This window comes from Mytilus trossulus, chromosome 13 (genome assembly GCF_036588685.1).
Source record: "Mytilus trossulus isolate FHL-02 chromosome 13, PNRI_Mtr1.1.1.hap1, whole genome shotgun sequence".
In the NCBI taxonomy this organism is placed as follows: Eukaryota; Metazoa; Mollusca; class Bivalvia; order Mytilida; family Mytilidae; genus Mytilus; species Mytilus trossulus.
In genome coordinates this window covers 18,589,658-18,601,795 of record NC_086385.1, presented here as the reverse complement: position 1 = coordinate 18,601,795, position 12,138 = coordinate 18,589,658, and the positions used below count along the sequence as shown (strand labels likewise).

At 31.5% G+C, this 12,138-nt stretch overlaps 1 long non-coding RNA gene across 1 annotated transcript; it reads right to left on the bottom strand.

The window, feature by feature from the left end:
• Positions 1–2,555: 2,555 nt before the first annotated feature.
• Positions 2,556–9,166, bottom strand: LOC134694038 (uncharacterized). The gene is made up of 3 exons (XR_010102549.1): positions 8,534–9,166; positions 8,038–8,125; positions 2,556–3,079 (listed from the first exon to the last, which is right to left on the bottom strand). It is a non-coding gene; the product is annotated as an uncharacterized LOC134694038 (long non-coding RNA).
• Positions 9,167–12,138: the final 2,972 nt, after the last annotated feature.

Below are 12,138 nucleotides of genomic sequence, written 5' to 3'. Positions count from 1 at the left end.
CTCTCAGTTTGAACCAGTAAAAACAGTAAAATACCCCCAATTAAAATTTGATAAAAACAAATAAAATACCCTTTTTTCCCATAAAAGCATGTTACAGATCTTCACATGCAGACTGAGCCCCCTCACTCTCAGTTTGTATCAGTAAAAACAGTAAAATACCCCCAATTAAAATTTGATAAAAACAAATAAAATACCCTTGTTTCCCATAAAAGCATGTTACAGAGCTTCACATGCAGACTGAGCCCCCTCACTCTCAGTTTGAACCAGTAAAAACAGTAAAATACCCCCAATTAAAATTTGGATAAAAACAGTAAAATATTTCCAATAAAATTTGATAAAAACAAATAAATTACCCATTTCCCCTTAAAAGCATGTTACAGAGCTTCACATGCAGACTGAGCCCCCTCACTCTCAGTTTGTACCGTTAAATGTTTTGACTGAGCCTTCGCACATCAGTCGAACTGAGCCTCCTCACTCTCAGTTTGTATCAGTAAGAATGGATACTTGATACGTATGGTAGGGGACGTTACTATACCTAGAGCAGAGGTATAGTATCTGTGAACCCTAAACACAGAAGGCGACTTAACTTCCCATACGTGTACACAAGTATCCAATGCTAACTGATACATAATGTCATGTTTTTCATGTAAGACACTGAAAATAATTTTTAAATGAAACAACTGAAATAATAACAAAAACGTTGATTCCAAGTTGCCTGTGTTAAGAAGTGAAATAACTTTTCTATACAAGATATCTAATTTTTGATTGAATTAGATGTTGCATTCTGGTAAATACAGTGTGACAGCAACTCAACTATAGAGTAAAACAAGAAAGTTTCAAAATACAGGGGAGGGTTGAGATCTCACAAACATGTTTAACCCTGCCACATTTTTGCGCCTGTCTTAAGTCAGGAGCCTCTGGCCTTTGTTAATCTTGTATCATTTTAATTTTAGTTTCTTGTGTACAATTTGGAAATTAGTATGGCGTTCATTATCACTGAACTAGTATATATTTGTTTAGGGGCCAGCTGAAGGATGCCTCTGGGTGCGGGAATTTCTTGCTGCATTGAAGACCAGTTGGTGACCTTCTGCTGTTGTTTTTTTCTATGACCAGGTTGTTGTCTCTGACACATTCCCCATTTCCATTCTCAATTTTATTTAATCATTATCTTTACAAATTATGACTTGGATGGTGAATTGCCTCATTGACACTCATACCACATACTCATATCTATCTAACAATGAATTGTTATAAGTTTATTATATGGCAAGCTGTTTTACTATTTATTCCAATTTCAAGATATCTCATATAATTTATAAGATATCTTAAATATAATGTACTCATAAAATAAATAAGATATCTCATATATAGCAAATACAATATCTTATATAATCTGTTTTTCTAAGATATCTTATATGATATATAGAAGATATTAGATATTAAAGTTTATAAGATATCCTATGTAGTATATGTCATAAGGCTAATTTGGACTTATATTTAATTTATTATTTTATTCAAAAATTGGACATTTACAAAGATACTGTTTTTACAAATTTAATATTTTACATGTCAAAACAAAATGTGAGTTAATTAGGGACATTTGATATTTAAGGATTTGTGACAGATTGAGAATTAATGTGAGAGAATTAAGCATATAAGAGAATATGTGTTAATGGGATTATATGAGGAATTATAATTATCTTTTATATTAATTATGTGAAAACTGTTACTTATTGCTAGGTGTTATGAAATGTCATATTAATTTGAGTATTGTTACAAATGAAGTATTGTCTGATTAATAGTATAAATACTGTGTGAAAATAAATGTAAAACAGTAGAGTAGAGTAGTGAGTAGAGAATAGAAATAGTGTGGTTAAGGAGTAAGAACAGAGAGTCGAGATAGTTACAGTTAGGAGTCGTACATTTGATATTGACATTGTCCTATGTTTATTTCTTGGACTTGGAATTAAATGAAAACAAAAGTGAATCGGTTTGATCTTTGATAACTGCAACAACTAGTTCCTGTCATTGGTGTAAACGTTTTTCTAATGATTTTTCGCATAAAATTATGACCCCGTAACAAGGCGTTTCGACTGAGCCAGCAGCCCCTTGGTTACATATATAAGATATAGTACATATACTTTATCTTCTTAAGTTTATTAGATATCTTATAAACATAGTTTATATAAGATATCTTATAAACTATATATGATATCTCATAAGCTATATGTGATATTTCATAAACTATGTATGATATTGCATGAACTATATAACATATCTAATAAAGTTAATACTTTTCTTTATTAGATATCTTATAAATTATATAAGATATCTTTTATAATATAGAAGATATCATAGATATCTTATAAATTGTATAAGACATCTTATATATTACAGGAGATATCATATATAATTTATAAGATATCTTATGAAGTATATAAGATACCTTATATAAAATATGTTTATATAGTAATCTCTCTTTCGTTTGGAATCCATGATACACTATAAGGTATTTATTATCTTTGATCATTGGCATTTATTTTAAGGATAGTTGTCTCATTTGAAATCCTACCATTTATCATTTTCTTTTAATATGGCTGAGAGATAAATGTAGTTTTCTGTGTGAATAACCAGTGCATTGAGTTGTACGTTCAGGCTAAAAATAAACTTGTAAATTTCAAGAATTAGTATATAAGAATTTATTTTGTAATAAGTTTCAAGAAAGAAAATAAGAAATGAGCAAATATTTTCCAATTCATACTCAGAATTTACTGTCTTAAACAAATTCTACTGAAATCTGAAGGAGGCAGTACAAGTTCTTCAAGTCTTTAAACATGTCAAATATATACACATGTTTGTCACAGCCAATTATTTGACTTGTAAGTCTTCATATGAAAAATACCACATTTGGGTCAAACAAATGCTAGTCCAGATAAAATCCATGTAGTCTTTGAATTATTTGATAAATGTCTCATTTCTGTTTAGGCTTCACTTCTAATACAACTGACTTTATTCAAAGATGACGTGCCGACAACTCCTCTTCAAACATAATAGTGTGTTCTGAACTTCTCTCAACATACTGAAAAGTAAAAATAACATTTATTATTCCTAAAGTATGCTTGACCTAAAATGGTTTACTTTTATAAATTGTTATTTGGATGGAGAGTCGTCTCATTGGCACTCATACCACACCTTCCTATACCTTTTGTTTGAGTTTAATCAGCCATTCATATGAAAAGTTTAATTTGATACATTTTGAATTGGTAATTTTTTATAAAAAAAAAGATGTGGTATGATTGCCAATGAGACAACTCTCAACAAGAGACCAAATGACCAGAAATTAACAACTGTAGTATAAGTCACAGTATGGCCTTCAACAATAAGCAAAGCCCATACGACATGGTCAGCTATAAAAGGCTCCAAAATTTCCATGGTAAAATAATTCAAATGAAAAAAAACTAATGCCCTAATAAAAGTACAAAATAAGGAACAATGACTGAAGGTACACGGCTAAACAATCTCCATGGAATGAGATGTGCCACTGCTAATACAACTGCATACCAATTACCATTGACTCATTATAAGTCGTTCCCTTTAAACAAACCTAAAAACAAACATTAACTTGTAAACTATGTTAAAGTTTCAAAGTCAATGAACCATGATCAGGAGTGGGGCTATTTTATCTCCATGGAAATGATACTTTCAAATGCTAATACATTTGCATACCAAATATCATTGACTTAACATTAGCAGTTCATCTTAAATTAATCTAATCACAAACTAATACATGTAAACTAAGCAAAAGTTTCAAAGTCAATAGACCATGACTGAGGGGACGGGCCAAATATTCTCCATGGAAATGAGATGTGCTAATGCTTATACAACTGAACACCAATTAACATTGGCCTACCACTAATGGTTCCCCTTGAACTAACCTAATCACAAACAAATACATGTTAATTTTGAAAGTCTGTAGACCATGACTGAGGGGACAGAGTAAAAAAATCTCCATGAAAATAAAATATGCCAATTGCCTATACAACTGCATACAAAATATCACTGACCTATCACTAGTGGTTTCTCATAAATTGACCTAATCACAACCTAATACATGCCGGAAACCGCATACCTATGTCTCGCTTTTTGACTCAGTCAAGGCGAGACAAAAAACAAATACTGTGGATTCATTTATTTTCGTGGGTACCAATTTTCGTGGATAAAGGAAAACTTGTATGTTCGTGGATATTAAATTTCGTGGTTTTGCCAATGTCTGCATATAAGCGCATAGAGAATTTTTTATTCGTTGAACATTTTATTTTGTGGTTCATCTGTACCCGCGAAATCCACGAAAATTGGTATCCAACGAATAATAATGAATCCACAGTATGTGAGACAGCCAAAAATAACTAACACTTAATTACAGTCTCCTGACTTGGGACAGACACATTCATACATATTGTGGTGGGGTTAGACATGTTAGTGAGAAGCACCTAACAGTCCCCAATCTGGGAAAGTTGTGTCAATGTCAGATAAATCCAAAAGGGGAATAAGAGGAGGGGGAAGGGGGGCCAAAAGGTAAAAATGTGTGTACACAGAGGTGGATTAAAAGGGGCCCTCTTTTCTGGGGAGATTTTTGTTGATTATATAGGGAATCACTGAAGCTTGACAGGAGCGGGTCCCCTCTTAGGCATTCAACGGGCCCCCACTGATGAAAATTTCTGGATCTACCACTCGTACATAGGAACTAGACAAAATGAAAAAGTAATAAAAAAAAACAGTGTCTCGCCTACTTTTGCTGTTAGTCCCAGGTTCAACAAAGTACGTTAGGTAAAAATCCAAGCTCAGTTATGTTAAAAACTTGAACTGCAGACTATATGTAATGTTATCTAGAAGAACAAGAGTGCACACGCTGAAATGTCTCGCCTTCTTTACTAATCATTGATATTATGTTGATAGTCCTAAGTAAAAAGCTTTATTAAAAACTGTCACATAAACTTAACATTAACCAAGATAACTAAACAAAGACCAATGAACCATGAAAATGAGGTCAATGTCAGATGAACCATGCCAGGCAGACATGAACAGCTAACAATGCTTCCATACAACAAATATAGTTGACCTATTCCCTATCATATTTTAAGAAAAATATGCCTAATTACATAACCTTAACATTGAGCAAGGAAAGTAAGGAAAAGTTACGGATCCGCCACTGTTTCCCCCGTAGCCGCCGGATCACTATCCCTATGTCAGACTTTCTGCTCGACAAAAACTATGTCCATTTATAAATAATGTTTGGAAAAACAAAAAAATTCCTTCTAGATACTAGTCTTTGATTATAAACAAGCTTCTGTCCAAGTTTGGTAGACATCCAGGATATTTTAAGAAAGTTATCTAAATTTTAAAAACTTTAACCACAGAGTTAATGTCCATAATGTTAACTGGCAGAAAAAACTAAGACCATTTATAAGTATAAATTACATAATGAATTACGGTTAAACAGATTTTTTTTTTTTAACAAAAATTTAAGTTGTCAAAATTTCATTAGCTTTGACCACAGAGTGAATATTTGTGGACGAAGCTGATGACACAATGTAGGAACACTATGTCTACCTATTGCGTCAAAAGTCACAGGCCTGGACAAAAGTTTATTACATTGCAATCAGAATAGTAGGTATGTGATGTGCCAGATAAATGAAGACAGGTTAATATCCCTGTCCTGTGCATTGGAAGTCATTTTCATTTCGTTCAATTTTTAAGATATCCTATCAATTTAAAATATATGTTGTATTTTCAATGAGATATCTTATTTAACTTGAAATTAATAACATATTAGATATATCATACATTTAAAACATATTTTTTAAAGTAAATATTTGCATACTTTGTAAACCTCAAATTAAAATAAGATATGACATAACATAACAAGAATGTGTGTCAAAAACTACCTAGACCAAAAACTTTAACCTGAACTTTGCACTATCATTTTCTATTTTCAGTGGACTGTGAAATTAAGGTCAAAACTTTAATTTGGTAATAAAAACTAGAAAGATCATACCATGGGGAACATGTGTACTAAGTTTCAAGTTGATTAGACTTCAACTTAATCAAAAATTTGTAAGGGTTCCGCGGAACCCAGTGTCTCGCCTACTTTTGCTGTAAATGGCAGGCTCAACAAAAATGAGGGAAAAAATCAATAAAAATATTCCTCTTGATACTATCTTTTGAATGTAAGAAGCTTCTGTCCAAGTTTGGTAAAAATCAAGGATAGTCAATGAATCTAATACTAGTAAACATTTTGAAAACTTTAACTGCAGACTATGTAATGTTAACTAGAAGAAAATCTAATATAAGTTATATGGTTCGCTACTGACCCCCTACGGATCCATAGAGGGTTAGTAAAATCCAGAGGGGGTGAGGCCGGAGGCCGAGTCTCCTATGAATTTTATTCACCCTCTATGGATCCGTAGGGGGTCAGTAGTTAACCGTATAACGAATTTATCGGACGCTGGACTTTTTCTGCGGCGTTTTGTTGAAAAATAAACAATAAAACACAACAACATTAATAGATGACGTCGCCATTAACGCGTCACAAACCCCATATGAAACTAACTAACGCCATACGGTCTCATAGGGGGTCACCACATGACGGCGTTTAACCAATCACAACGTGATAATTCATATGTGGTCCGATAAGTCCATTTAAAAGTAAAATACAGAAAAAATGGAGTAATCTTTTTACAAAATTTACTTCTGGATGCTATCTTATGATCATAATTAAGCTTCTGTCAAAGTTTGGTACAAACCCAGGATACTTAAAGAAAGTTATTAAAATTTTAAAAACTTGAACCACAGAGTGAATGTAATGTTTCCCCGCAGAAAAATTAAGTCCATTTAAAAGTCAAAATGAAAGTAAAATAAGGAAAAAATGGATTTATTTTTTCACAAAATTTACTTCTGGATACTATCTTATGATCATAAACAAGTTTCTGTACAAAGTTTGATTCAAACCAAGGATATTTTAAGAAAGTTATTAAAATTCAAAAAACTTTAACCACAGAGTGAATGTAATGTTTCCCTGCAGAAAAAAACTCAGTTCATTTATAAGTAAAATACGGAAAAAATGGAATTATATTTTTACAAAATTTACTTCTGGATACTATCTTATGATCATAAACAAGATTCTGTCCAAGTTTGGTAGAAATCCAGTATAGTTTAAGAAAGTTATTAAAATTTCAAAAACTTTAACCACAGAGTGAATATTTGTGGACGCCGCCGACAACGACGACATGTAGGATGCTTAGTCTCGCTTTTTCGACTAAAGTCGAAGGCTCGACAAAAATTACCTCGACCAAAAACTTAAGTTACCTGTCAGAAAGCGGGACGGACGGACGAATGAATGAACAGTTGAATGGACGGATGAACAATTTATACACAGACCAGAAAACATAATGCCCCTCTACTATCCTATGTGGGGCATACAAAACAAAATGCCCCTCTACTAGCATAGGTGGGGCATAAAAAACTACAATTTTTTATTTAAATTGCAAGTCACAATTTATAAAAGTAAACCAGGCGAATCAAGAGGGGGAGGGTTCTGTGTTTTGGGAAAAATTTGGTTGATTATATAGGGAACCACTGAAGCATTCTGTGTTATGTGTGGCGTCATATCATTTTCATATTGACCATCAATATATGAGAGGGAGGACAGGGGTAAGGGAGACAGGGAGAAAGGGGTAGGAGAAAGAAGAAAGGGGTAGGGAGAAAGGAGAAAAAGTTGGAGAAAGGAGAAAAAATAAAATATCTCTCCTTCTAAAAAATGATCTAATATTTCAAGAAAAATATCTCAAAAGGAGATGTTGGATTCTAATGGGAGAAAGGAGAATGGGGGTAGGAGAAAGAAGAAGAGGGATGGGAGAAGGGAGAAGGGTACCCCCGATCCTCCCCCTCATATATGAATTAAAAGAAACATAGCATGACGTCAGTACTATTGATTTATATAATTTTCAAGTCGAGACAATAAACAGAATGCAAACCTACCTTGTATGAGGTACAAATGTCCTGTATAAACAAAACTCTGGAACCCTTGTGGTACTACATCATGTACAATCTTAGTCTGGTTCAATATCTGCAATAAAAACATAATCATGACTGTTGCTGCTAAAAGTAAAATTTTAAACCGAGATATATTATGTAATTTGTCTAACAAAATTATTGTTTTTACTGTGCTAATATTTTTTTTAATGATTACAATGTTTAAAGTTTTTATCCCCCCCCCATACAAAAATTGGCGAACGAACTCAGGGTGAATGGACCCGATACCAGAAATATTGGAACATGACTTCAAACATTTCTCCACAATTGATGTAATTGATTCACAAAACTGGGCAAATTGATAATTATTCCTGACATGTTTAACCTTCAAAATATCTAGAATCTTTCATTTTGACCATTTTATGCAATAAAATCATATTAGTTAATATATATGTTGAAATATGACATATTACAAATGTATAACCTGTTATAGAAAACTTACCTTTTTTATTTATAAAATCAAAGATGTCCATTAAATATGAGTACAAACTATATCAGCACCCCTCAGTTCAAGATATAAGCAAATTATAACCAAGACAATAGAATTTCCCTCCAAAAAAGACATGTGACTTAATGAACCAATCATTATAAAAAAGAGAGAGTTGTCATACCCCAAACTTGTAAAACCTAAACGGTTATAACAAACCTAACTCATTGGTGCATGAAGATAATCACTAGTGCATGACTTGAAACTACTCACTAAGCAATTAACTTTAAAATTAAAAATATTAACTCATCAGATATACTATTTAGAATATTGTTAAAGAATTAATAAGTGTTTACCTCAGCTAGCCTGTCTTATCAGATTATTACATGTCATTTTTCATATCTCATATATTATCAGCCCTAGTTTCAATATCAGCCCAAGAGCCGCATGGCTCGGAGCTGATATTGACCTAGGCCTGATAATACATGCGATATGAAAAATGACATGTTATGATCTTTTTATCATATGCTTCAACAGTAGAGAAAAATAACAGATTCATATATTGATCCTTTTACGTGGTTTCCGAAAAGAAGTTGAAAGAGTAAAAAGTTCACTGATGTCGGACCCAAAATTTCATACATTCAATATGAAATCTTTCTATCATATTCCTCAACAGAGAAAAAAAAAAACATATTTTTATATGGACGAATCGACAAAAAAATAATTCAACAATATACATTGTATGAAAAAGTCAACTTTTTTAAAGTAACTTTCTAAATCATGTTTCAGAAAAAACTATAAAAAATGCATTTATTTTATTTATTCATTTTTTTAATTTAATTTAATTTGATTAATTTGATTATTTTACACAATATACATTCCAGTATTCAAATAATTGTTTTTCACTGAAAACGTAACATTGAGGTGTATTTTCCGGAATTTGAAGAGTATCACCGGAATGCCATGTGATAACGTTACAGAAAGGCATGTGATAACAATCGAACCATGTGATAAACTTTTAATATCAGCCCGCTAAGCATCAATTTCGAAAAATATGGAATCTACGTTGATTTAATGCTATTATCATACGGTAAAAATCATATGTTATTTAGTCTAAGTATATGATAAATAAGTTTATTAATTGGAAGTTTTACCAGTTTCATGTACTATATTAAAAAAAATCTATCTGAATCTGTATCTGCAGAAATATTGCAAACAAGTGTTATGTAATACCAAAAGATTATTGTTATCATGATAGTTTTTAAAATAGATTATTAGTACATGTATCTTAAAAACACTGCTTATAAATTGGGCAATTAAGTTATTATTTTTACAGTAGTATCAAACATACAACTTCAAAAGCTAAACTCAGCCAGTACTAGCAAGCTCTCTCTGTATAAATTTCTTTTCATGCCTTGTTTATCCAAAGTTCTGTTCGTGTTGTGTTGGCTCTGTGTTTTGTTTTTTGTCTGCCATATATCCAAAGTGCCATTTGATAAACTAATGGGAGATAACTCTATATCAGCTAGAAGCACTTCCAGAGTGGAGTGGGGGTCAGGATGGGGTAGGGCATCACTTTTTGTGAGTTTGAATGTTCTTTTGCATCTTTCACCTCTCTTGGAACATTTGCAGTTGGGCATTTATTATGAAATTACAGATAGATGTAATGTACAATAGCTCTTTTTTTTTGATAATTTATTATGTACACTCAAAAGAGAAAGTGCTATTTTAATTGACTGGTTCAGATTTAATTGTATGCAGGCAAATCCTGACAAATTCATAGCCATTGCAGTTGGAAATAAAACATTTGCAAAAAAGCCTGTTTTCAATATTCAGTCAGCAAAAATATCCTGTGATGAGATTGTCAAACTTTTGGGAATTGACATAGACTATCAACTTAATTTTAATCACCACATTAAAAATATTTGTCGTAAAGCATCCCAACAACTGAATGTTTTAAAGGGCATTAGCCGGCTACCTTACTAAATTGAATAAATTGACCATTTTCCACACATTTATTTTATCTAATTTTAATTTTTGTCCTTTGGCGTGGCATTTTTGCAACAAAAATAATACCACTAAATTGGAAAACAATCAGGAAAGGGCTTCATGATTTATATATGACGACTATTTAGTTCATATGATAAAGTACTTTTATGAGCAAAGGTTCCATCACTGAAAATAAGACGTATACGTATAACCTGGCTATTGAGTGTTTTAAAATTTTATATAAATTGTCACCACCATGCTTACATGTACATGATTTAGTTGTATTGAAAGATTGTAAATATAATTTTAGATATTCTAATATTGTAGAGTATACCTAGGGTCTGAACATCAACCTATGGTAAGAACTCTTTTAAATACACAGCTGCTGTTTTATGGAATGATCTATCTGATGATTTTAGAAAAAATACTAATTTTAGTTAGTTCAAAAATATTTTAAAGTCATGGAATGGAAATGACAGTAAGTGCACAGTTGTGCAGATTTTTAGTTTATAATGATACTTTATTGCAAAAAAACATGAAACCCTGGCGGGTTAAAATGCAAACATAGTACAATGTATACACAAGTGACAAGAAACATAACTATACATGATAAATGTTTTTAAAAAGTGAAGTTGATATTAATAACATATATCTATATATAGATGTATATAATAATTGACCAATGTGGACCTTATTTTCGCAATTCCATAGATTGCTTTATATAGTCTACAATACTAGACAAAATATCTTTATTGGGATCTAGAATAGTTTTAAGTTTAGAGTTTGAGTCAAGCTGGTTAAAATTAGGATAATGGGTTTTAATTGCATTTATAAGGGAATGTCTTACATTACTGTTAATTTGGCAATGAAGGAAAAAGTGTTCCTCATCATCTAAAATTTTACAAACTTTGCACAGTGTGTTCTCTTTGAATTTTTTTATAACGTCCTAATTCAATTTCCAAATTATGATCACTTACACATAATTTTGTTAAAAGCTGACGACTATTAAAATTGTTTAGATTGTGCAGGTAGTCCTCAAATTTAATTTCATTTTTAAGTTTACTATAAAGATAAAGTTTTGAACTGTTATCAATATTTGAAAGTTTTTGAAGAGTGATGTTATTATACTTTTCCTTCACTATACATTTAAAAGTTTTTTTGAGTGAATTTTTTATGAGTTTAAAAGGTTTATCAGAATCAACATATTGTTCTTCATCAATATTAAATTCTTTAAAAATATGCTTGGCAAAAGTGTACCAAGTGTACATTCCATCTTCAGACATAGACTTATTTACTGCAAAAGCTTCTTTAACAAGAGGGTTTATTTCATGGCAGTTTATTCTACAAAAATATAATAAAACTTGAGTTTTAATAAAAGAGTCAAGTGGAAATCGTCCTAACTCAGACTTTGCAGCTATATTACATGAGGTTTTTTTAATTCCAAGAACAGTTTTACAAAACTTATGATGCACTTTCTCAAAGCTGAATCTATCTGTCAATGATAAAATATCACAGTTAGTTCCATGCAAATTAAAGTGGCTATATATTATGCAAATTTATTTACCATCTAGATCATACCCCATTTTTTCAAATTTTATGCTATGCATTTTTTTGTCTGTCCAAATCCACTA